General features: G+C 41.3%; 1 protein-coding gene across 1 annotated transcript in view; it reads right to left on the bottom strand.

Moving 5' to 3' along the window:
- Positions 1-21,179, bottom strand: part of kank4 (KN motif and ankyrin repeat domains 4) — a 101,689-nt gene extending 80,510 nt beyond the window's left edge. The window contains 2 exon segments of the mRNA XM_034673057.1: positions 17,317-17,338; positions 20,915-21,179. The gene's annotated coding sequence lies outside the window, so the exon portion shown is untranslated.
- Positions 21,180-22,723: the final 1,544 nt, after the last annotated feature.

Here is a 22,723-nt window from a genome sequence, read left to right as displayed (position 1 = left end):
GAAGTTAAATGTGTACTTTGGTTCGCCTTGCCTTTGCTACAAATAAGTCACCAGGGCAATATTTCAGTGGCTATTGCTGCACTATTCTGGCTACATTTTCCCACGATATAAGGAAATGGAGACATATTGGTCCATATTTATATACAGTCATTGGCCATAACAGTATTCGAACAGGACTGTCCTCCCCTGTGTATGTATACAGCCATAGAAAACAGAAGTGTGTGCCGGGTCCCTTGTGGGAAACAAGTGTTTTTGCAGCTACAACAAGACGCGATGAGAAACTGAAAAGACATTCACAGGTGGAGGAGCAGACAGGGTTCAGGGCTCATTAAATCCCGGTCAGGCAGCAGCTCCACCGAGGCCAAACACTCCACGAGTCACACCAGAGACAAACACACACACACACATCTGAAATCCCATAACCTGGAAACCTACAAGCAGCTGTGTGTGTTCAAATTGCATACACACTGCATACTTGTGTACCACACACACCACACGTGCACACACATACGGTTGACTGCAGCGGTGAGGCCTTCATCTGTTGATCTACATTCCTGAGCTTCATGCAACCCATTAGTGCCAGCTATCTCAGCACCAGTGAGTTTGAAAGATGGGAAGAACATCAAACAAGCTCTGTGGGCACACACACACACAACACACACACACGAGCATACAAAAATGCACTCTCGTACCGAAAAAAACATCTTCACTCTGCCCTCTCTTTGCTCTGTCACTCGTTTCTTCCTTTTCATCTTTGTTTCATCTGTGCCATTCTTCTTGATTTTTACTCCTCTCACCCTAAATGTGTGCGCTTTAACCCTCCTTAGCTGAGAAAATATGTTAAAATGAAACATTTGTGTGTGCGGGAGAGGTAGAGAAAGAGGGACAAGGGGACAAAGAGAGAGAACGGATAAAAAAGGAGTGCACCAGAAAGAGGATTTTCTCTCTGCTTTCAGATGGAAGTCATAAAACTCATCAGAAAAAAGTGGTTGTCATTGGATAGAGAAAGCATGAGTTGAGGTTATCCTGAGATTAATGTTTGAGAGGTTTGAGTGTAAGACTGACATAAAAACCACCCCACAGGCCCACACAAGCACACTGAGAGGAAAAAGATACTCCAATAGTGACTTTTACAACTAAAACAAAAGAGGAAATCAGCAAGACACTGCTCACACAGATTCAAATTAAGGGTGTCAGTCTCTAAATAAATGCTGGAAAATAGGACAAGAAATTTTAGATGTGGAGCAGCTTGTGGAAGCAGCATGAGACTCATTCATGAGAAGAGACACAGGCGGACTTAAGTCTAGATCTGCAGGTTCTTTACATCTGCATCACTGTCACTGCAGCTCTACATGGCTGCGTTGAAGTCACTTCTTGTTGCCTAGTATTTAGCAGAAATCTCGAATAAGAATACGACACAAATGGGGGATACGTACGCCTACATCCTCCTATTTTATTATCAGTTATGCAGTGAATGTAAGAGTTTAAGTGCCTGACAGTTTTCCAACAGCTCAAGATGATGTGTTTCAGATCCTGTTTGGTTCTGAGCAGCATCAATAGTCTGCAGATATTCAGTTTGCTATGGTAGAAGACAGAAAAAAGGCAACAAATCTCCATGTCTGAGAAGCCGGGGCATGTGCTTGATATCAAAACAGAACTAGATGAACTTTTGGTTTCACAAACATCTATTGGATGAATTGTTTGATGCCTCCTTGTCCTTCTTTTTTACTCAGTTTGTTGAAGGGTCTTAAACTTTGACCAAATTGAAGGAGTACAGTAAGAACTTTGCAGAACTCCACTAACACCAAAAGTGAAACCTGCTGTCTATTTTTAACACCAGCATAGATTTTGCAAACCACTGACTTGGTTTGATTTATCAGTTAGATCACTCAGAATATCCACTGTTGCTCTGCCCCCACAGTGACAATCACAGCTCTCTGAACTCTGACATAGTTGTGGGTTTTTTCCACAAAATCACTTTCAATATCAACAAGAGGAGTGGGAGGTTATGTAAAAGTCACTTGAGTGTGTATGAGCTGTGTACAACATGCTCACATAGAACAGACTCATTATGTAGATGCAGCAGAGTCGATACAGGTAAAGGTGGTCAAAGCTCTAGTCTGGTCGTTCTCAACATGTTAACACAAATTTCAGAACAGTGGAGACCAAAGGAGTGACAACGTTAAACCTCATGGGACAACTTTAAAACAAGCTGTGCAGGATGACGCTGACGTCAAAGGAATATGTGTAACTCTTTGATACTGATCAGCAAAGGAAGAAAATACAGCAGAACTCCTCACTTTAAAATTTAGGATGCAATTGCAGTGCATCAGATATGCACTACTGTATGTTTCAGTATGGAGAAAACCCATTTGAGAGTACATTTCAAACCAATATCCAATGAAAACCCAAGTCCACTGACAACAGAGAAAATATCTGCAGGAGTCTCTTCTTCTCTAAAATAAAAACCCTGTCTTTAAAACGTCTTAAAAAAGCAGCCCTCAGGTAAGATAACAACAGTTTTTCAATGCTCTTTTTTAGTTTCTATACAGGATGTCTAAACAAGCTGAGCCACTGCTTCCTTGTTACTAGTTGTTCAACTTGTTTATAGGTAAGAATTATTTCACTGTTTTTCACTGAAGGGTTTAATTGGGAATTGAATAATCCATGAAGATCTTGTTCTCTTGAAAAACATATCAACAAGGTACAATGTTACAATGTTACAATGTCATTTAGCAGACGCTTTTATCCAAAGCGACGTACATATGAGAACAAGAACAACACAAGCCAAGATCTAGACAAGAGGAAACACGATCAGTACGGGTAACAAAGTGCTTCAAGTCCATTTGGGTGCAGGTACTGCCAAGCAGTGTAAAGGCAATGCACAAAAGTAAATAAGGATTTTTATTTTTATTTTTTTGTAAAATAAGGAACATCTAGAATGAAGCAACCAAACCATTTAAGACCTTCCATTATCATCATCAACAATTAACTTGTCATCACCACAATAATGACCAAAGTACCAAGTGCTGGGTCACTCCAGAGCTGAACACAGATTCCCAGAGTAGAGAAGGAAAGTGCGAGTCAACTGTAGCTGGACGACATGGTCTGCCACTGGGGACAACAGTGGAGAACAGTCTAGCTAAGTGCATAGTGCTTCCTAAAGAGCTGGGTCTTTAGCTGTCTTTTGAAAGTAGAGAGGGACTCTGCAGCTCGAAAGGTGATTGTAATTGGTTAAAAAAAAGCTGAAAACAAAGTTTTCTTTACTGGCACTCTTAAGAAGGGATTTGGGGGCTGCTAGCCAAGCTGTTGCTACCTTTAGCTCACAACTGACTAAAATCCTTTATCCACTTTAAATATGTTAGAAAAAATACAGGAAGGTCACCTTATTCCATAGAAAGGTCGACTGGTATGGTTCAATGTCTGGTTGATATGGAAAACTATGAAATACATAAGTCTTAGAGGTAAAACATGAGACTGGTGCAGGCTGATTATGAGTTACGAAGCAGAAAAAATAAAGAGGAGAGGAAGACAGAGGAGAAGAAGATGAAAAACCAAACTCCCAAGATCTTAACAAGAACAACATCCCACTGTTTCCACAATAACATTTTCATACAGACTTGAGCATCTTAAATATTCAAATATGCACTCAAACAGCCTACGGCCATCTCTGGCTCAATACACAGCCTCCCACACACACGCACACACAAAAACAGAACCGCACACACTGGACATGTCCTGAATTTTAACAGGGAGTGGTCACTTCCAACAACTCTAGGACGGGAAGTGCCTGCCTCCTGCAGCCAGCCAATAACAGCCCAGCATTTAACCATACAGGTTCCATGTAGGAAGTCACATGTCCCCCCCTCTCGCTCTCTGCTCTTGTCTCCTCTCACGGCAGGCTCTGTTTTTTCCTGCCTGTCAATGCCAGGAACACATTAAGGAGCAGCGGTGGGGTTACAACTCGGGGAAACAATGTAGGGATGGACCTCGCTATTGTTCCTCAGAGGTGCTCCTTGAGATGTCCTGTTTTTATTTCAGGCTGATCTGCAGCGCAGGACTGGATTTAAATTCTACCTGAAAACCTGTCTGTATGAATCACAGTCTGATCTGAAGTCACTGAAAACTGCTGCCTGAACCAAATATTGAGATTCAACATATTTCAGCTTTCGTCCACAAATGAAAACTCTTATATCAGATTGTTATGTATTGCAGAAGTGATAGAGATGACTGATCACTCACTGTACAAACTGACAGAGTAAACATCAAAAACTAACAATGGAGTCATTGGAAAAAGTATTGAAAAAGTATTTTTAAAACTTTCTGAAAGAAAGTGAAATCCAGGCTGGTGACTCCCACCCAACCAGAGAGAAAAGAACAAGGGAACAGAGTGAATTGTTTTTCTGATCTCTATAGTTCTCCTCAGCGATGAACTGCAGCCCACCTCAGTGACCCCTGTTCAGCTGAACTCACCCACTCATCATGCATACATCATGGAAACTCTGGAAGCACAGAAAAACTGTTCTCTAGCTCAAGAAATTTGCAAAACTATGCTTATAATTATCCACAACTTTTAAGGATTAGACTGACTAGATTTCAGGCACACTACTCAGGTCTGGACAAGGTTGAGAAAGCCTGCATACAGCAAAAAAAAAGCCACTCAAATCCACCTGAGTCCATACCATAGACTGTATAAAACAAGGGCGTAGTCTCAGTGATGTCAATCATCAGTTTCTTTAGATGTTTTGAAGCCCAACAACTGAGGTAGTATCATCTCTCTCTCTTCATCTCCCTCTATCCCTCTTTCCAACCCCAACTCGGTCGAGGTAGAGATGGCTGTCTAACAGGAGTCTGGTTCTGCTCGAGGTTTCTGCCTCTTAAAGGAAGTTTGTCCTTACTGTTGTAACTTGCTAAATGCTGCAAAGTGCTTTACTCATGGTGGATTAAGATGAGATCAGACTGAGTCCTGTCTGTAAGATGGGACTGGATCTTATCCTGTCTTATGCTGGGTCTTTGTTAATAATAGAACATAGAGTACGGTCTAGACATGCTCTGGTTGTAAAGCTGTAAAGTATCTTGAGATAACATTTGTTGTGATTTGGTGCTATATAAATAAAGATTGATTGATTGGTTGGTTGGTTGGTTGGTTGATTGATTGGTTGATTGATTGATTGACTGATTGATTGAGGTTGGACGTGCAGACTAGACCTTACTTTAGATCAACCTAGAAACATGCCAAGAGATGGAGCCGAGACTGGCTTTGAGCCTCCTTGCAAGCAACTACAACGCACTACACTGTATAACTCTCAGCCTTTGAATAATCTTAACAGCATTTTAACATGGGACCTACTGGGGATTCCTTGGCTTTTGCAGCTATCTTCAAGTACCAACTCAAAGAACTGCAGCTTTTTCACTTCCACATTGGTTTCATTTATTCAGCATTGATGTTGCTGCTTGGTGAATCCCAGTCAGTTTTTAAAATTCTCAACTTTTTAATCAAAATTTAAAACGCTTACAGCATGATGCAAAAATTATGTTTTGTCTCTATAGCTCACTTTCTTATTCCCCAGCAGTACACGGTTGAAGTTTTACATAACTCATCCGTCTAAATGATGTTAAAACTTACTGATATACATAATTAAAGAGTGAGGCTGCTTTGAGCGACAGGTTGGTGCCATTGGCTGTCTGTCAGGCATCGTCTCTGCTAATTGAAGTTACTGAAAGCAACCCTTAGGCTGTGTTTGAGATGTTGATGCCTTTGAGAGATTTTTTGGCTTAGCTCATTTACTTGGTAATTAGCCAAATCAAGAATTAGCCTTAGAGGGGTTATATCATAAAACACACACTTTTCAGTATTTTTGCATGAGCATCAGGAGTATCTACTGACCCACAAACTGGGAAATAAGCCAACCCAGTTCTTTGTTTGTGGTCCACCAGTGTCTGGAAACACTCAATCTGACTTTCCATTAGATATCTGCACCTTGTGATGTCATGGGGAGAGTCATTGTTATAATAATTCACCCCTCGCCTGGTATCTCCAACTTCACCTCCCAAGCCACACCTCTGGAGCTAAAATTTGACATTTGACTGACTACTGACAAAAAGGACAGGTAAGGTAATTTGAGACATGAGTCAGTATTTAATCTTAACAATGCTGAACTTGATGAGTCAGATTGGTTTAAAACCCATGCTGATGGTTCAGATGGGTTTAGAGTCAGTAGATAGTCTGTGCTTTGTTCAGATCTAAACCAGCTGACATTCCTTTAAAAACAAAATGTGCTTTCAGGGCAGAGGAAGAAATCTGCCTACCTTGGCAATGTCTTCAGTTCCTGCTGGCTTCCCTCCAACAGTGGGCTGGAGCAGCATCAGCCACAACAAACTCATGAATTGTCAGGGGCTAAAGTGCTGATGTCTACAGACTCCTCATTCTCTTTGAGGTAAATAAAGCTTCTCCCTTTTTTCATGTTTTTCTTTTCTTCATCTCATAGCTTTGTCTTTATGACTTCCATGTTTTATGGCCTATGGGCCACATATAAATGTAAATTAATGCTAGCTTGAAATAAATTTGTACTGAATGTATCCACCACAGCTCCTTCTCTGAAGGTGTGAAATAACACTCAACAGTCTGTTGCTGAGCTGAAGCAGCAGGAGCTCAGTCTGTAGGAGTCTGACTTTGGTACTGAAGGGTGGCTGTTTCACATCCTGGTGGGGTTAAAATCTGATCCATTTTGAAGACATTTAGACTAAGAGTCATTTTCACATTTGCATAATGAGGGGCATGGTGGAGTTGACTGACAGGTAGGTGCAGTGTACTGTTTGCTAGAAGGCTTACAGTCCACCTCTGCTCCACGCATCTTTTTCTTGGTTGACCAAAAAGTTAGTTGAGTCACCATTTTCAAATATGGCGGCCACCATTGACTGGCTTCAAAGCCACTCTTTAAAGCATTATTAACGCATACCAAGCACAACATTATGTCTGCAAAAAACAAAAACGGACTTATCCTTAAAAAAAACTGTAAAAAGAGGCGTGTATGGGTTGTGGCAGTGGCCTAGCGGTCTAAGCACGCCCCATATACAGAGGCTACAGTCTCATCGCTTGTTCTACTTCTGGCCTCGACCATTTGCTGCATGTCTTACCCCACTCTCTACTTCCCACATTTCCTGTCTCTCTTCAGCCCTCCTGTCAATAAAGGTGAAAATGCTCCAAGATATAACTTAAAAAAAGAAAAAGAGGCCTGTATGCAAAGTCTCTGACCAACAAACAAAATGTGTAATGGTGGATGAAGATGAACCAGCCAAAACTACAGATAATAAAGACATTTACCAGCTAATGTTTTGGTAGATTGTCCTCTTTTAAACTTGAATTCAACGGTCTCCAAAGTACGCCTTAACAGCCTTTTACACAAATGCACTCTTAAAAACTTTTTGGAAATATCAGGGTAGCTTGCCAGCCAAATTTTGCAAAGTTGCTTATTCATACGTCCCACACAGCGTGACGTTTATCCTGTTGGGGAAGGGTGTCTCAGGGGGCATGACATGACATAAGTAGGACACAGCAGTAGTCACAGTGTTGTGTTTACAAGACGTCAAAGACGACAGATGAAGCAGAGTCTGACGCTATGATGACTGTTTTTGCCTTTATATAAATGCTAAGTGTTGCAGGGTTTATTCACTGCAGAAACAAACGAGCGGGAAAGGACATGCCGGGGAGCAGAAGAGAGGATGAAGCAGCTCTGTTACGTGCACGGCAATTGCATTGGTCACCCATGATATGAACCTCATCACGCCCACTCGCTGTGTCCTGCTGCGCCACACATCTGCTGACCCTGACTTCTTGTTGGAACTTAACCAAGGGGGTTTGCAGGACAACTTCCAGATAAAGTCTGTTTGCCTTAACACATGCAGCTAACTCCAAAAATGTCAGGTATTTTTTCAGGAGTTTAGTGCAGGACGGTTAAGTTAGCTTTGCATAGAAAAAGCCAGTAGAAATATCCTTCAGGGGATTACTTTACACTTAAACACTTTTCACCTTCACTCCAGCAGAGTTGAATTAGCATTTCTACACACACCGGTTCGTTTGATTTCATACCTGTGTATCTGTACCTCTCCTTCAGTAGAAATGTGTTTACTTCAGTCGCCTCAGTTCACCAGCGAGAGAATATCTACCGCCCTAAGACCCAACCATCTCAGAAATTCAAAACCACTTTCTGTGAACTTCTGCAGAGTCCCACTTTTTTTCCCCCAAAATGTTGCCTTCTGTGGGTAGCTGTGGTAAGCAGGACAGATGTGCTGCGGGCACAAACTGTACACAAACCTCGGGCTCGGTGTGAACTCACCCTTCTGCTGACACTGATAGGCGAAATACACCTCTAGCTTCAGGACAGCAACACGATGAGAGGGAGAGAGCTGTGAACGCATGGCACAGCTGAGGAATAGTGTGTCAACAGAGAATGAGATTAGTAGTGCTATCCCTGGGCGTTCGCTCAGCTGGTGTGTGCATGAGTGTGTGTGTATGTGTGTGTGTGTGGCATGATGACTCCGGGCTCTCATGTATCTGTGTGTTCACAGCAAGGGGTTTTTGGCTTCTTTGACTGACACAGACAGAGAGTTTAGGGAGTCCCCCTCCCGCCTACAGCACAGCTAAGACGCCTTAAAGCTCCTTAGCCTGGGCTTTGCCACTTGTACGATGAAAGAACATCTTTTTTTTGTTAACTAAAAATACCTCCGAGATAAAACAATAAGAAAAAAACATCCAGAAGTGTGTCGCCCTGCGTGGCTCTATCTGAAGAACACATGCAAGGCAGTGCTGCTGAAAGCTCACACATCACAGGTTATTTCTTTTTCCAGCCTTGTTTTGACTCTGTAGTGGATTATTTGGCTCTGTAAGAAACTAAACACCTTTATCCCTTTAAGCAATCAACTTAGCACACACATTTGTGAGCAAACACACCCCGGCTGTGTGGGCCAACAAAGGCATTTACAGGTTCAGAGGAGCCTGAGGAGGAGTCAGTGGATGTGAAAGTCTGGAGAATACAAAACACATGGGAGCACCGGGCACTCGGCCAGTCGAGATGGAGCGCAGACTGGCAACGACTGGCACCGTCCAACTTCACACACACATAAACACACACACACACACCATGCACATGACTGGCCATCTCAGCTGACACTTGGTGAGCAAACGACCTGCAGCAAACTGCCCCAGACCTGCCAAACACACACACACACAACACCAGGGATCGTGTCGTGCGCCATGTGGTTGGTGCTGTGTTGTGTCTCAGCTCCCAGCTATCTTTAGACTAACAAATTTGACCAAAGTGACAATCACTCAAACTCAGGCAGAGCAGCAGAGAATGTGTATTCAGGGTGTGTGTGCTCAGGAGAGAAAACCATGACATGTTTTGTTGACCAGAATGAAGCACGAGTTCTGCATAAGAGCAGCCATCCAAAGATGCTCACTGGAGTGGCTGCGGATTCTGGGCAGGCCCAGTGCCTGTGTGTCAGTGTGTGTGTGTTTTTTTTTTGTGTGTGTGCCTGCCTCTGTGCTTCAATACACTTTCCATCAGATTAAGCTGCTAAGCTTTTCCTATACTGTTCTACCTAAGGCTTGGTCCCTAATGGTTGAGTTTCCACTGCAGGACCAAACTACACTCCCTCACTATTCATGATATTTAAGCCTCTTTTATTCAGCCTGTACTTAACAAGACAGAGGTAGGGTTGGGAATTGATTTTCGAATGCTTAAATATCCGTTCACTTATTAAAAATTGTGGAGTCGATGCAAATATTATCTCATTTTAACCAGTGCTTGTTGTAATTCGGTGGCCCCGCAAAACGGTGGCTTCAGAGCGTCTTAAAGCTGTTTGCTAACTTCATTCAGTAGAATTTAGAACAAGAATGCCAACAAAAGAAGGAGAAAACATTAGCTCCAGTCGCTGGAAATACGTGTGTAGTGGTGTAAGATTTAGAAATGGAGAGCACTGCAGAGGTTGAGCATGGCTGTAAAACTTCGACATAAGGCTGATTTATACTTCTGGGTAGAATCAACAGCATAGCCTACACCGGAGGACTGGGTAGCTTCCATTCCTACGCAGAGGCCTACGCACATAGCTGACGTGTCGTGCACCTCCTCCAAAATGTAACTACCCGTAGAATCGACGCGAACCGCAATCCTGTGATTGGTCCAGTCGGCTGCATTGTATTTCCCGAATTTACTGCACTTCTGGGATCCCAGACATTGGCTATGTATTTAATTTCTCCCTCTATTATTCCCTGTAATCATGTCTGTATGATAAACAGCAACATGTATCATCTCTGGATTAACATAACATGCTCATGTGTATGTCAGTAAGTAGTGCTCATGTCAAGTATAAATAAGACTAAACACGCAATGCTGCTGCGTCACAGAAACACCGGCATAAAGCTCAACGCTGCCAGTGAATCTGTGTATCATTCGTTCATTCGATTTTCAAAATAAAACCAAAAATGAAAAAACAAGAAAACGACTTGTTTTCTCAATATTAATTTCTAAAACACAAATGACAACACGGATAACAAGTGAACCTTACTCAGACGTCAAGAGAAGAAGAAACAGACTTTAGCATGAATGTAGCACCTGTAAAAAAAAAAAAAGATGTTTTGGTGTATTCATTGTATATTAATATTCAGTAATCTTTATTAACTGTAATGAAAAGCAATGTTCTGTATTATTATGGAGAGAATATTGTGTCTTTAATATGCAATCAAAAATAATGGATTTGAGAACAAAAAACAATTTTGCAAACAAAATTATGATTTGAAAAATATGAAATAATGCTATGAATAAAGGAAATATATTTGTGATTAAAAATGTATCTTTATAAATCCACTCTTTTTTTGTTACAAACAAAATTATTATTCTCACGAACCACAGATTCGTTTGCGTTTCCAGTTTTTGCGTTTGCGTTTCCAATTTTTTGCGTTTGCGTTTCTACATAACTGTCATGGGCGGGACCTCCCCTGAGAGATGCAAGAAGCCTCCTGATTGGTCAGTCTCACTCAGAGAGACGGTGTGACAACTTCCGCCGCAACAAGCTGTTGCCGCTGTTATCGCCCTACTGGTTTCTACGCTAAATGGTTTCCGTGATCCAGCTGTGTTGTATTTACTTACAGACAGGCGCTGTGTTCTGCTTCAGACACAAGATTCGCCACACATTTACAAACATATTAACAGAAGTTCTCAGGTCTCATCTCACATCTACTGCAGCAACAATGGTCGGATCAGTGAGCAGTGCATCACAGCTACCCACGAAAGTCATTAAATATGTAAAAAATAAAGTATTTTCAAACTTAAACGGAGTTGGATTCGTTCCCACGAGAGCAAAATGTGATTAAGTTAAGAGACCGCTACCTAAGCTCGTGAGCCACGAAGCTCACTTTGATGCTGTGATTCTGACAGGTATCCATCAACTACTTCATCATCCAGGTCACAGCCAGGGAACATGTTAGTCTGTGTTCACCTGAAACAACTGGTTTCCCTGAGTTCATATCAGGAAATACTGGACCATGTTTAGCGAAAGTTTCCTCCAAACTACGGCCTCATTAACCTCTGAACTGCAGCACACTACTACACCTTACTTTGTCACAGGTAAATACTTTATAACGGTGACCATCTAACCCACAGAACTCGGTTAAAATACACCTTTAGACGGTTTACGTGGAGCCGTGGGAACACAGTGCAGGAGGAGTTTTCAAGTCGTGTCTCAGTTAGAGTCTACTGCAGTAAGAATAACTCGGGTGAAGGAATCACAAGATCACAGACATCTACAAAAATACAGCTAAGAAAAGACAAAGGACAGTGTTGCTCCGCAATGTATTTTATAATCACTATTTAAAACATTATTGAACTCCACGCCAGGTAACACTTTACCTGATGTTCGTCACTTTTTGCCTTTGTGAATATGTGTAGGTCTGAAGTGTGCTGTAAGGCAGCAGCTAATAAAGCATCACTACCTACAAACACCTTACTAAATATATTGAGGTATTTCCTCACACAGACACAGAGTAATCTGTTGTTTTAGACGAGCACAGACCAAAATGTTACCCCACGTGAGCGTGTATAATATTTCAGTGACAGAGCTATATCATTTCAGTAGAGTTCGTGGCATAGTGGTTATGTTTGTGGAATGAGACTTTTGGACTCGTGAATTTTGTTCGCGTAAGATCGAGTCTGTGTTTTTGTTCGTCTTTGCATATATTTTTGTAGATGTCTGTGATCTTGTGATTCCTTCACCTGAGTTATTCTTCCTGCAGTAAACTCTAACTGAGACACGACTTGAAAACTCCTCCTGCACTGTGTTCCCACGGCTCCACGTAAACCGTCTAAAGGTGTATTTTAACCGAGTTCTGTGGGTTAGATGGTCACCGTTATAAAGTATTTACCTGTCACAGAGTGAGGTGTAGTAGTGTGCTGCAGTTCAGAGGTTAATAAGGCCGTAGTTTGGAGGAAACTTTCGCTAAACATGGTCCAGTATTTCCTGATATGAACTCAAGGAAACCAGTTGTTTCAGGTGAACACAGACTAACATGTTCCCTGGCTGTGACCTGGATGATGACGTAGTTGATTGATACCTGTCAGAATCACTGAATCAAAGTGAGCTTCGTGGCTCACGAGCTTAGGTAGCGGTCTCTTGACTCATATATATATTGCTCTCGTGGGAACGAATCCATCTCCGTTAAGTTTGAAAATACTTTATTTTTACATATTTAATGACTTTCGTGGGTAGCTGTGATGCACTGCTCACTGATCCGACCATTGTTGCTGCAGTAGATGTGAGATGAGACCTGAGAACTTCTGTTAATATGTTTGTAAATGTGTGGCGAATCTTGTGTCTGAAGCAGAACACAGCGCCTGTCTGTAAGTAAATACAACACAGCTGGATCGAGAAACAGGTACGTTTAGCGTAACATATCTGTCTATTTTCTGTCTTATTGGTGCTATTAAGGTTACACTTGTCGTCCGTTCTTCCAGTATTTTTTTCCCCTAACCGTTTAAGCCGGCGGTATCAGACATTAACACCTAACACGCTGTGTGCTCGTCATAAGTGACTGACTTTATTACCGCCCGGCTCATAATAACAGTTACCTCAGTGAACTGCTTCCTGATGCTGCTTTCTGGTACCAGCGACAGTGATAAATAAAACATGATCAAACCCTAAGGGTTGAAGATCAGTGAAAATATGGCCCCTTTTATGCTTTTAGTTTCTTTTTACTTAACTTAAAGGAGGAATGACCCCTCAACAATCCACACACACGCCTCCTGATTTGTTCTGATAGTATATCTAATGAAAAAGTTCGTTTATTTATTTATAAACAGGCCGATAACTATGAAATTAGGATAACTGTCACTAAAGCCGGGCGGTAATAAAGTCAGTCACTAATGACGAGCACACAGCGTGTTAGGTGTTAATGTCTGATACCGCCGTCTAAAACGGTTAGGGGAAAAAAACACTGGAAGAACGAACGACAAGTGTAACCTTAATAGCACCAATAAGACAGAAAATAGACAGGTATGTTACGCAAAACGTACCTGTTTCTCGATGTTGATATATCTCCCTTCGCGGCAACAGCTTGTTGCGGCGGAAGTTGTCACACCGTCTCTCTGAGTGAGACTGACCAATCAGGAGGCTTCTTGCATCCCCCAAGGGAGGTCCCGCCCATGACAGTTATGTAGAAACGCAAACGCAAAAACTGGAAACGCAAATGCAAAAACTGGAAACGCAAACGCAAAAACTGGAAACGCAAACGAATCTGTGGTTCGTGAGAATAATAATTTTGTTTGTAACAAAAAAAGAGTGGATTTATAAAGATACATTTTTAATCACAAATATATTTCCTTTATTCATAGCATTATTTCATATTTTTCAAATCATAATTTTGTTTGCAAAATTGTTTTTTGTTCTCAAGTCCATTATTTTTGATTGCATATTAAAGACACAATATTCTCTCCATATATTATAGGATTAGTGACCAGTTGTGTTGCACCGTCCAGTAGGTGGCTGCATATATCGTTTTATAGCACAAGAAAGGAAAACGCAGAGGGTGTTCCAGAAAGTAGTCTGAGCCTTGCTCAAGTCGTCAGTGTTATTGTTGCGTGAGCTCGGTGTTGCCAGACACATTGTATTCTCTGCCAATCCTGCTGTGGAATAATAAAGTGAATATTTTCTACACCACAAATGCCGTTGCAGTCTGGATGGAGTAACATTATGACTGGACTGGAGAGCTACTCGGAGCTCGTACAGCACTTCTTTCGGGATGGCAAAACCTATGCAGAGACTTCCACCACGCTGCAGGAGGTCGGAGTGCCAAGGTGCTACAAAATGTCCATTAGAAGGTTCTGTGCCCAAAACAACCTCAGGAGAAAAGGACACGTAACCGCACGTAAAAGACGCACAGCTAGGGGCGGCAATCCTGGCCTACGTCCTAGATTATTTGCATTGCGGACACAGGGAAATTTAGCTGTTTAGAGTAGGCTGTAGTCACAGCGGCGTCTTGGGCAAAAGAAATGATGTCGAAGCGTCCCTGGCAACCCACATAGCAACCGTTTACTAGCTGCTTCTCAGCTGACAGCTCAGGTAAAAATGTACCTTTACGCTCACGAAAAAAGTCAACAATGTACCAAGCATGGCTAGTTAAGCAACTTATAGTAACGTTAAAGGTTAGCACGCGTTTATGTTGAGGAAGCAAACACGAGCAATGCTTTCAACATAGTGATATGAGCATCAAAGTGTTTTTTTACGTGTGCAGTAGAACACAACTGGTCACTAATCCTATAATACAGAACATTGCTTTTCATTACAGTTAATAAAGATTACTGAATATTAATATACAATGAATACACCAAAACATCTTTTTACAGGTGCTACATTCAAGCTAAAGCCCGTTTCTTCTTCTCTTGACGTCTGAGTAAGGTTCACTTCTGGGTCACTCAAGTTTCGCCAGATGAAAATGTCGAAATCAGATAAAACTCTCATTATCCGTTTTCCCCATTTTTTCATTCAAGCACAAAAACGGAAATCTGAAATAGAGTTGTTAACCGTGTTGTCATTTGCGTTTTAGAAATGAATATTGAGAAAACAAGTCGTTTTCTCGTTTTTGGTTTTATTTTGAAAATCGAATGAACGAATGATACACGGATTCCAGTGCTCACTACTACCAGCACCTTGTCCTGTTCGATTATGAATAATCTCTGAATAGATGCCAGAGATAATCAAATATTATTTTGGCTTGAAATGCCCATCCCTACTGTGAGGTGGATGTCCTGTGGTAGACAAGAATAGGCGTATCAAATTTTAGGGCTACACATCCCTTAGTTTTTAATATATTTCCCAAACCAAGTTCTAATGCTCCCATGAGCAACATTTCACCACTTGTTTAAGAACTCCATGATCTCCTCCCAGTTAAAAAAAAAAAAGATGACTCTTGAGGATTATGTAACCTTCTCAGATAACACAAGTTTACCTTATAAATGCATGCATGGTTAGCTAAGACGACTGTTTAGCTAACATTTCCTGAAAAGTTGACATTTCACACACACACACACACACACACACACTGTTTAACCAGACCGAGTCTTTTTGCAAATCACTCATCGTGGCAGCGTACAGTGAAAGCCACCAGCGTGTGAGCTGGTGTGACTCACCTCTCAGCACCTCCGAGGAAATCTCACTGACACACGCGTATAAACACATAAACACATAAACACACACACACACACACACACACACACACACACACACACACACACACACACACACACACACACACACACACACACAGTGACCGTTATAATGTGGGTCAGTTATATCTCGGAGGACAGTATGAGTGTGTGTCGTGGGTGTGTGAATAGCAATATGCCCTTTGACCTGAGCATGGATGGTGAGTTTTTAATGCAAATGCAGAATAAACACACACACACACACACACACACACACACACACACACACACACACAAACAGAAACACACAATGTGACACCGTGTAAACATGCCCCCCTGTAACTAGAACACTTTGCCTTTTTAATGTTGTGTAGCTGCGGTTAGCCAACCAACCATGGCCAATGCTCTGTGGCAGGCAAGCAGAGCAGTGACCAAGTCTTAGCTGAGAATACATGCAGATCCCAGAAGAGTGGAGATAGAGAGAGACACAGAGGGTTTGCATTAGAGAGAAAGAAGAGGGGGAGCAAGAGAGAGATGCAGCAGTGAATGCATGCAGATCGCTTACAAGCAACCATGCAAAAGTTACAAACATGACCGCTCTTAACAAGCATCACATGCTATTTCATCTCTGCTCCATCCACTGTGCCGTGTTTTCTACCCTATGTGTTTAATCGTAGCTGTATGCACCAAATCACTGTGTTCAAACATTTGTCAGGCAAGAAGGGCATTCAGCTGAAACCTGTGTCAGGTACCAAAACACAGGCTGTAAAAAAAAGGCTGAATCATTATAAAGAGACAGAAACAACACAAAGCAGGGATAAAAAAACGAGGATGAATAGAGAAATTCTCTTTGTCAGTATGTTTGTACACGTGTGCACAAATATGAAAGTGCATGCCTCGCTTCTGGCATCTGATTACAAAACAGATGCAGGAGATCCCAGAGCTCAGGGCAGAAGCAAAACATCAGCATACAGAGAGAGGAAGAGAGAGAGCGAGAGAGAGAGAGAGGAATTCCTACAGCTTGGCAGCATATATATGAATTATGATTGCAACTATCATCAGTGGACATTATGGACTCATGTGCTGATCATGTTCCCAACTACTTGATGATTGTTTTCAACTGAAATATGAACGTCTGAAAAGAACTAGTCACAATCTGCCTGACGCCTCTCTTTGCTTCTATTCTCTGCCAACATTTAAAACCTAAAGACTCTTTTGTGCCGTCGTAAACTACGTACAGAGAAGAGCTTCTAATCCTTAAAGTTAAGTAGCTGCACCCTGCGAATGATTGAAATTTCTGCTTGATAAACGACTAAAACACTTCGTCCATATTCCATCAAAACAGTTAGCATCTAATTTATTTTCTATTGATTATACTCACAGCTCTAATATAGAGGTGTGCTGGTTTGGAAACACAATTTTAATCTCTAAAAAATTACACAACACCAAAATGCACTGTAAAATCTAGAGGAAGAGAACAGCAGAAAGCATGTAGATGAATAACAGAAGACAGAGAATGACAGCAGAACAGGATATGCACTAATCAAAGAGCTTAGAAAGGACAGTAAAAGCACCACAGTAAAATAAACAAGAAAAGTGTAGACCCCATCTATCCTTCTCTTACCTCTGCAGCTGCGTGTCGTATCCTTTGGGACAAAAAAAATGCGGTGAGGGGAGAAAACTTCAGCTTTAGCAGCTCTGCTACATATCCTCCACTTTCCAAACTAATGTACATAAATCACGATCTACGAACCAAACTCTTCAGTCCACAACGACGGTACTCTGTCTGTCTACCTGCGTGGGTTTGTGTAAATGTATCCTAGATGGTGATGAATAGCGGTGAGTGAAAGGAGAGTACTACGCTAGAGGGCAGACAGGCTGGCTGAAACAGGAGAGCAGGGAGAGGAGAGAGCAGACTGAGTAGGATGGAGGAGCCGCTGCTTCCTAACATCAGAGCGGCTGGGCTGGAAACACCCACCTCAACAGCATGCACCGAGAGACGCTCAGATGCTCTAAAGTATGCAGAGAGAGAGAGAGAGAGAGAGAGAGAGAGAGAGGAATCCTAAGTACAGCCTGCGATCTGATCTCTTCTGATATATGCACATATATGCATGCAAGGTTATGCACACATGCACAAACTCATGAAGGATCTCATTAACCCGCTTCTACTGACAGACACACACATAATGAGACACACACACACCCACACACACACACACACACACGCGCGCGCGCGCACACACAACATGAGTCGACACTGAACAGAGCCTGTATGAGACGTCTGCTGGGGCTTTCAGTGAAAATAAATAAACTAGCTCGTAAGAGAGTAAAGCAAAAACAACCCCTAATGAGCTGAATTTAATGCTCGTAGTAAATCATATTTCAGTGAAGGAAGAGAGCCGGAAAAAAGCAGAGTAATTAATGCAGTGGTTCCCAACCTGTGGGTTCATATGTTGGCTAAAAATGTGAAAAACAGGAAATAAAACGACTGCTCCACTTTCACTTCTTCAGGACTCTAAAAACCTTCCAAACTGATGTCTTACCAGTCTTCTTGATGAGGGCTTTTATTTTGATAGTGCATTATTTTATTGTACAACTTAAATACTGAGGTGTTTAAATAGTGAGGTGTTTAACAGCTAATTTCTTCAGAATTGATATTATCGGTCTCTCCTTTATTTCCCCCGCCCCTTAGCGTTATGCCTCTGTTTTTAATTAAATACCCATCAAATCTGAGTCGGGCAAATTAAAGGATTCTTGAAAGGTGATCCATGATGTGAAATACTTTCTTATCTATCTATTGAAACTACTAACTCTAATTAAGTCATATCTGAGTAATAATTAGGCATTGGCAGAACACTAGCACAATGGTTCCCAAAGTTTTTTTTAGTAGGGCCCCCCTTTGGTAGATGACATTTTTTCAATGGTGGAGGTCAAGCCTGGTGAATGTGTCACCCATCATAAGTTTTTGTATTTGTTTTAGTGGTTGTGATGTTTAGATTAGATTCATCATCAACGTTATGCCAGTCCTATTAAAAAATTGGCCATGCTTGCTAGCAGTTCAGAACTGTGTACATTGTCTTCAATAAGCCTTGCCATGCCCCCCACGGTCATAACCCTAGGTCGCCTCTAGGGGCCGTGCCCCCCAGTTTGAGAATCACAGGCTTAGCACAATGACTAGGGGGAGACAGTTAGCCTAGCCTTGTCCAGAGGTAATACAATCTGTTAGCCAGCAATGGCGCAGACAGATAACAAACATTTTATATAATGTTCAAGAGTATCAAGACTAAAAATCTATTTCCTGTTTTCAAGGGCATTATGTATTGGACTATCTCTTGGCCCTCTTGCACAAGAAGTAGTCCGACACAGTGCATCATGTGGTTCTTGTAAAAGTGTCAAAAACCACAACGTCATTTTTACAACTTGTTTTTACAGAGATTAATCAAACAAGTTGTAACATGTGAATAAGTTAGCAGTGAGGGTAGCTAGCAGACTGATTATATTACGTTTGGGGAAAATCAAGCTAGCAGCCCACTGACGTTTGCAGTATTTAGTAGCACTATTTCTGAGTCTTCCTTTACTGTAAAAAGAAAGCAAGCAGCAGTTCTAATATTAAGAAGATAAATGGCTGTGGAGCATGTGTGCGACTTTTTTGTGTAACACTCTTATTGGATAGCCTGTAAAAAGAAATCAGCCCACATGTGTACAGAGGGGTTTGTTGTTCTGAGGTAAACTAAACTCAGCTTCTGGACATGCCTCTCATTCTTGGAGAATAGCATTGCCTGTCGCTCAACATGCTTTCATTTTCTCTCCAATGTCCCCCTCCTCAGAGGGAAGGACGGGGGAGGCAGGAGGTGGGAGGTGGGGGTCATGTAGCGTCATGGGCCAAGGATTTGAGCTGCCACACCGCCAACCTCTGCTGCTGTCTGCCTCCTGGGACAAAGACGGCCTTGATAAACACCGATTCCACTCTCAGTGCGTGGAGAATAACCCTCATTACGACTACAGGTTAGGGGTTAAATTCCTGTGATATCAGCCAGTAGGTGGCAATATGACTAAAATGTTTGTATCCACAGTAGGGGGGGGGGGGGGGCTAAAAACATTTCAGCAATAATAAAACAAGGTTAGTGTTTTCTATCTTATTCCTGTAAGAAAATAATTTCATGTCTTCTAAAAGTTTCAGTATATTTCCACCATAATTCCTTTGCTAAAATGTTTCCAGTGACTTCCTCATGGTCTAAAATCTTTTAGCATGCATTGTGTCATTAAATAACCAAATCACTTTCAAGATCTTGGGTGGATTTAACTGTATGGTATGACGTTCGGGACACGGGTGGTAGGATCTGCCCTGTTCAGAGTAAGAGAAAAAATCCTTCCCTTGGGAAAATGATGTTATCAAGAGGTGAAGATGGAGATGTAATCCCCCTCTACAGTACGTCTCCTGGCTATGCTTTGGATTGGGATATGAGAGAAAAGAGCACCTCCCACCAGTCCTCCTTGTTAAATCTAGATAAATCCACTGCTGGTTATTACATCTGTAATGAAATCTATTCCATCACAGCAATTATGGAACATCGTCTGTGGGGTTGGAAGATGATTATGGCCAAATTCAAATGGTCCCGGTACAGCTGTTAAGTAAGGAGATGTACTGTCAAATGCAACCCAGGGCTGGAGAAAGCAAAGATATCACAGTCAGATGATGGAGATAACATGCTGTAGCTCCATCACTACCACAGCTGGGGAGGCTTCCGCCCCACAGGAAGTCATGTACCTTCTAACTACTCCCATTCACTACTGAATCAGCACCTTTACTGCAACATCACTTAATCACCAAAGCCAGAAAATAAGTGCATTCTGGAAAGAGTAGCTCCTGCTCATCGATACGTCTTTGCTGCTGAGCAAGCAGCCACTCTGCAGCAGAAGCAGATGTTCGTCCTGCATACCACCGAATTGACAAATGCCGACACAGGCTGAATGCACGGAGTGAACGCTACATCTGTCAATTCTTATTTTCTGCATTGCATTAAGGTACTACCATCCTCCCTGTACGATGAAAACGCACGTCAGCAACAACACTCTGCAGCCCTTTTAAGATCAACACACTACTACTGGTACCAGTGAGCCGAAACAGAGATGGAATAGGTTACAATCGAGGCGAACATTTACAGCAGGTTGTGGGTTTACTGTTCAAGAAGAAACATGAAGAAGCGCAAATAGTATCTTACCTTTAAGATCGTGGAAGGGTAGCCTCTGCTGTCTGTCAGATGAGGAGATGCTCCAGTGGAAGTGAGAATGATGCTGGACAGTTCATCCTTCGGGTTTATGGACAATGCTGCCCCCTGTCGGTCACAGGTTGTTACTGTTCACGGTGACGAGGTGCGTGTTTGTTGTTTATATTTTAATCTCTTTCTGAAGTTACTTTGACAGTAAATGTTGAGACACACCTCTCGATAATAGAATACATTTTAAATCAATATTTCTGGCTGGTGAGGGACAGTGAAGTACGAGTCAAACGAACTACATGTGTACTTCACTTCCTAAAATTTTCAAAATAAAACACGAAAGCGTGTATAAAAAGTGGCAAACATAACTTACCTACAATTATATATATATATACTAATATACTATACAGAGCTACTGTTGTGAAAAAAAGACATGGCTGTGACTCGGTGGGAGAGTTCAGGTAGTGTCCAAAGGTTGGCGAGTTGGCCCCCGCTCCTCAATTACATAAGACAAATTCTCAGTGGGCCAAACTGATCCTCGAGTTATTTCTCAATGGATCCAACTAAGAATGGAATTTGTTAATAGTCCATTTATTATTTTATTCCTCAAATATTTTGTTGTGTAAACATTGTTCAAAATACACAAGGGTTCCAGTTTTCTAAATCGTTTTACATTAGATTGGATTAGATTAGATTAAATGTGTCATTGGGCATGTCACAGGTACAAGCAATGAAATATATATTGCATCTAACCAGAAGTGCTTTAGCTGTACATTAAATAAATAATACAGAATATACAGAGTTATGAATGATGAATAAATATAATATAATATGTATCTAAATGAGTGACTATTGACTATTGCTACAGGTATGTACAGGCTATGAACAGGCTATGACTATGGTTATGGTATACATTAGACTATACAGCACAGTAGTGCAAAGTGATTATAGGAGATTTCCATTATTTATTTTTTTCATTAAGTCCATAACTTTACTATTTTAACTTTTTTAATCAGACGTATTGGCCTTTTAGTCACCACTGAGATTCAAATTTAGGCTATAATCAGTGGTGGATAGTAACAAAGTAAATTTACTTGAGTAGTGTACTTAAGTACATTTTTGGAGTATCTGTACTTTATTTGAGTATTATTTTTAGGGGGAAAATTATTACTTTTACTACACTACATTTGAAGACAAATATCATACTTTTTACTCCACAACATTTCTTTCCATGCTCTAGTAACTCACTACTTTTGCTTTGAAGCCAGCTGATGAATTAAACTGTTCATGTCCTTGTGTTTGGTTTGTCTCAACAGTGTAACCCTACCTTGGTTGAGCGTAGAGCAAATGCAGAGCAAATGTTATTCAGATCAGTCTGTTCATTTAGTTGTGATGATGGCTATTACCGAGGAGGATGATGATTCTCCACCTGAGCACCACGGCCATATTTGAAGCCCACATTTGGGTTACTTGAAATAAAGAATAATTCATAGTATTGTAACTGTCTGATCTGTTTACCAGACAAACGTCCTCAGCCTACAAAAAAATCGACATCTAACCTGAGAAAGCATGTTGAGGTCTGTAGCTAACACACTTGTTTTATTCCAGATTAACATTTTAAACTTGTCTATGCTGGTAGTAACTAGCTGCCATTTATATTTCATGGTATACTTTCTAGATATGAAATAATGTTTTCTAGATAAACAGAACATAGCAGAATGTACACACATACATTCTTAACTGCACTAATGCTTTGTCAGAATACGTTTTGAGATATTTTTAAAAAGTTATTTTAATACTTAAGTATTTTTA

Source organism: Notolabrus celidotus, chromosome 2, assembly GCF_009762535.1.
Source record: "Notolabrus celidotus isolate fNotCel1 chromosome 2, fNotCel1.pri, whole genome shotgun sequence".
Taxonomy (NCBI): Eukaryota; Metazoa; Chordata; class Actinopteri; order Labriformes; family Labridae; genus Notolabrus; species Notolabrus celidotus.
This window is presented reverse-complemented; position numbering and strand designations above follow the sequence as displayed.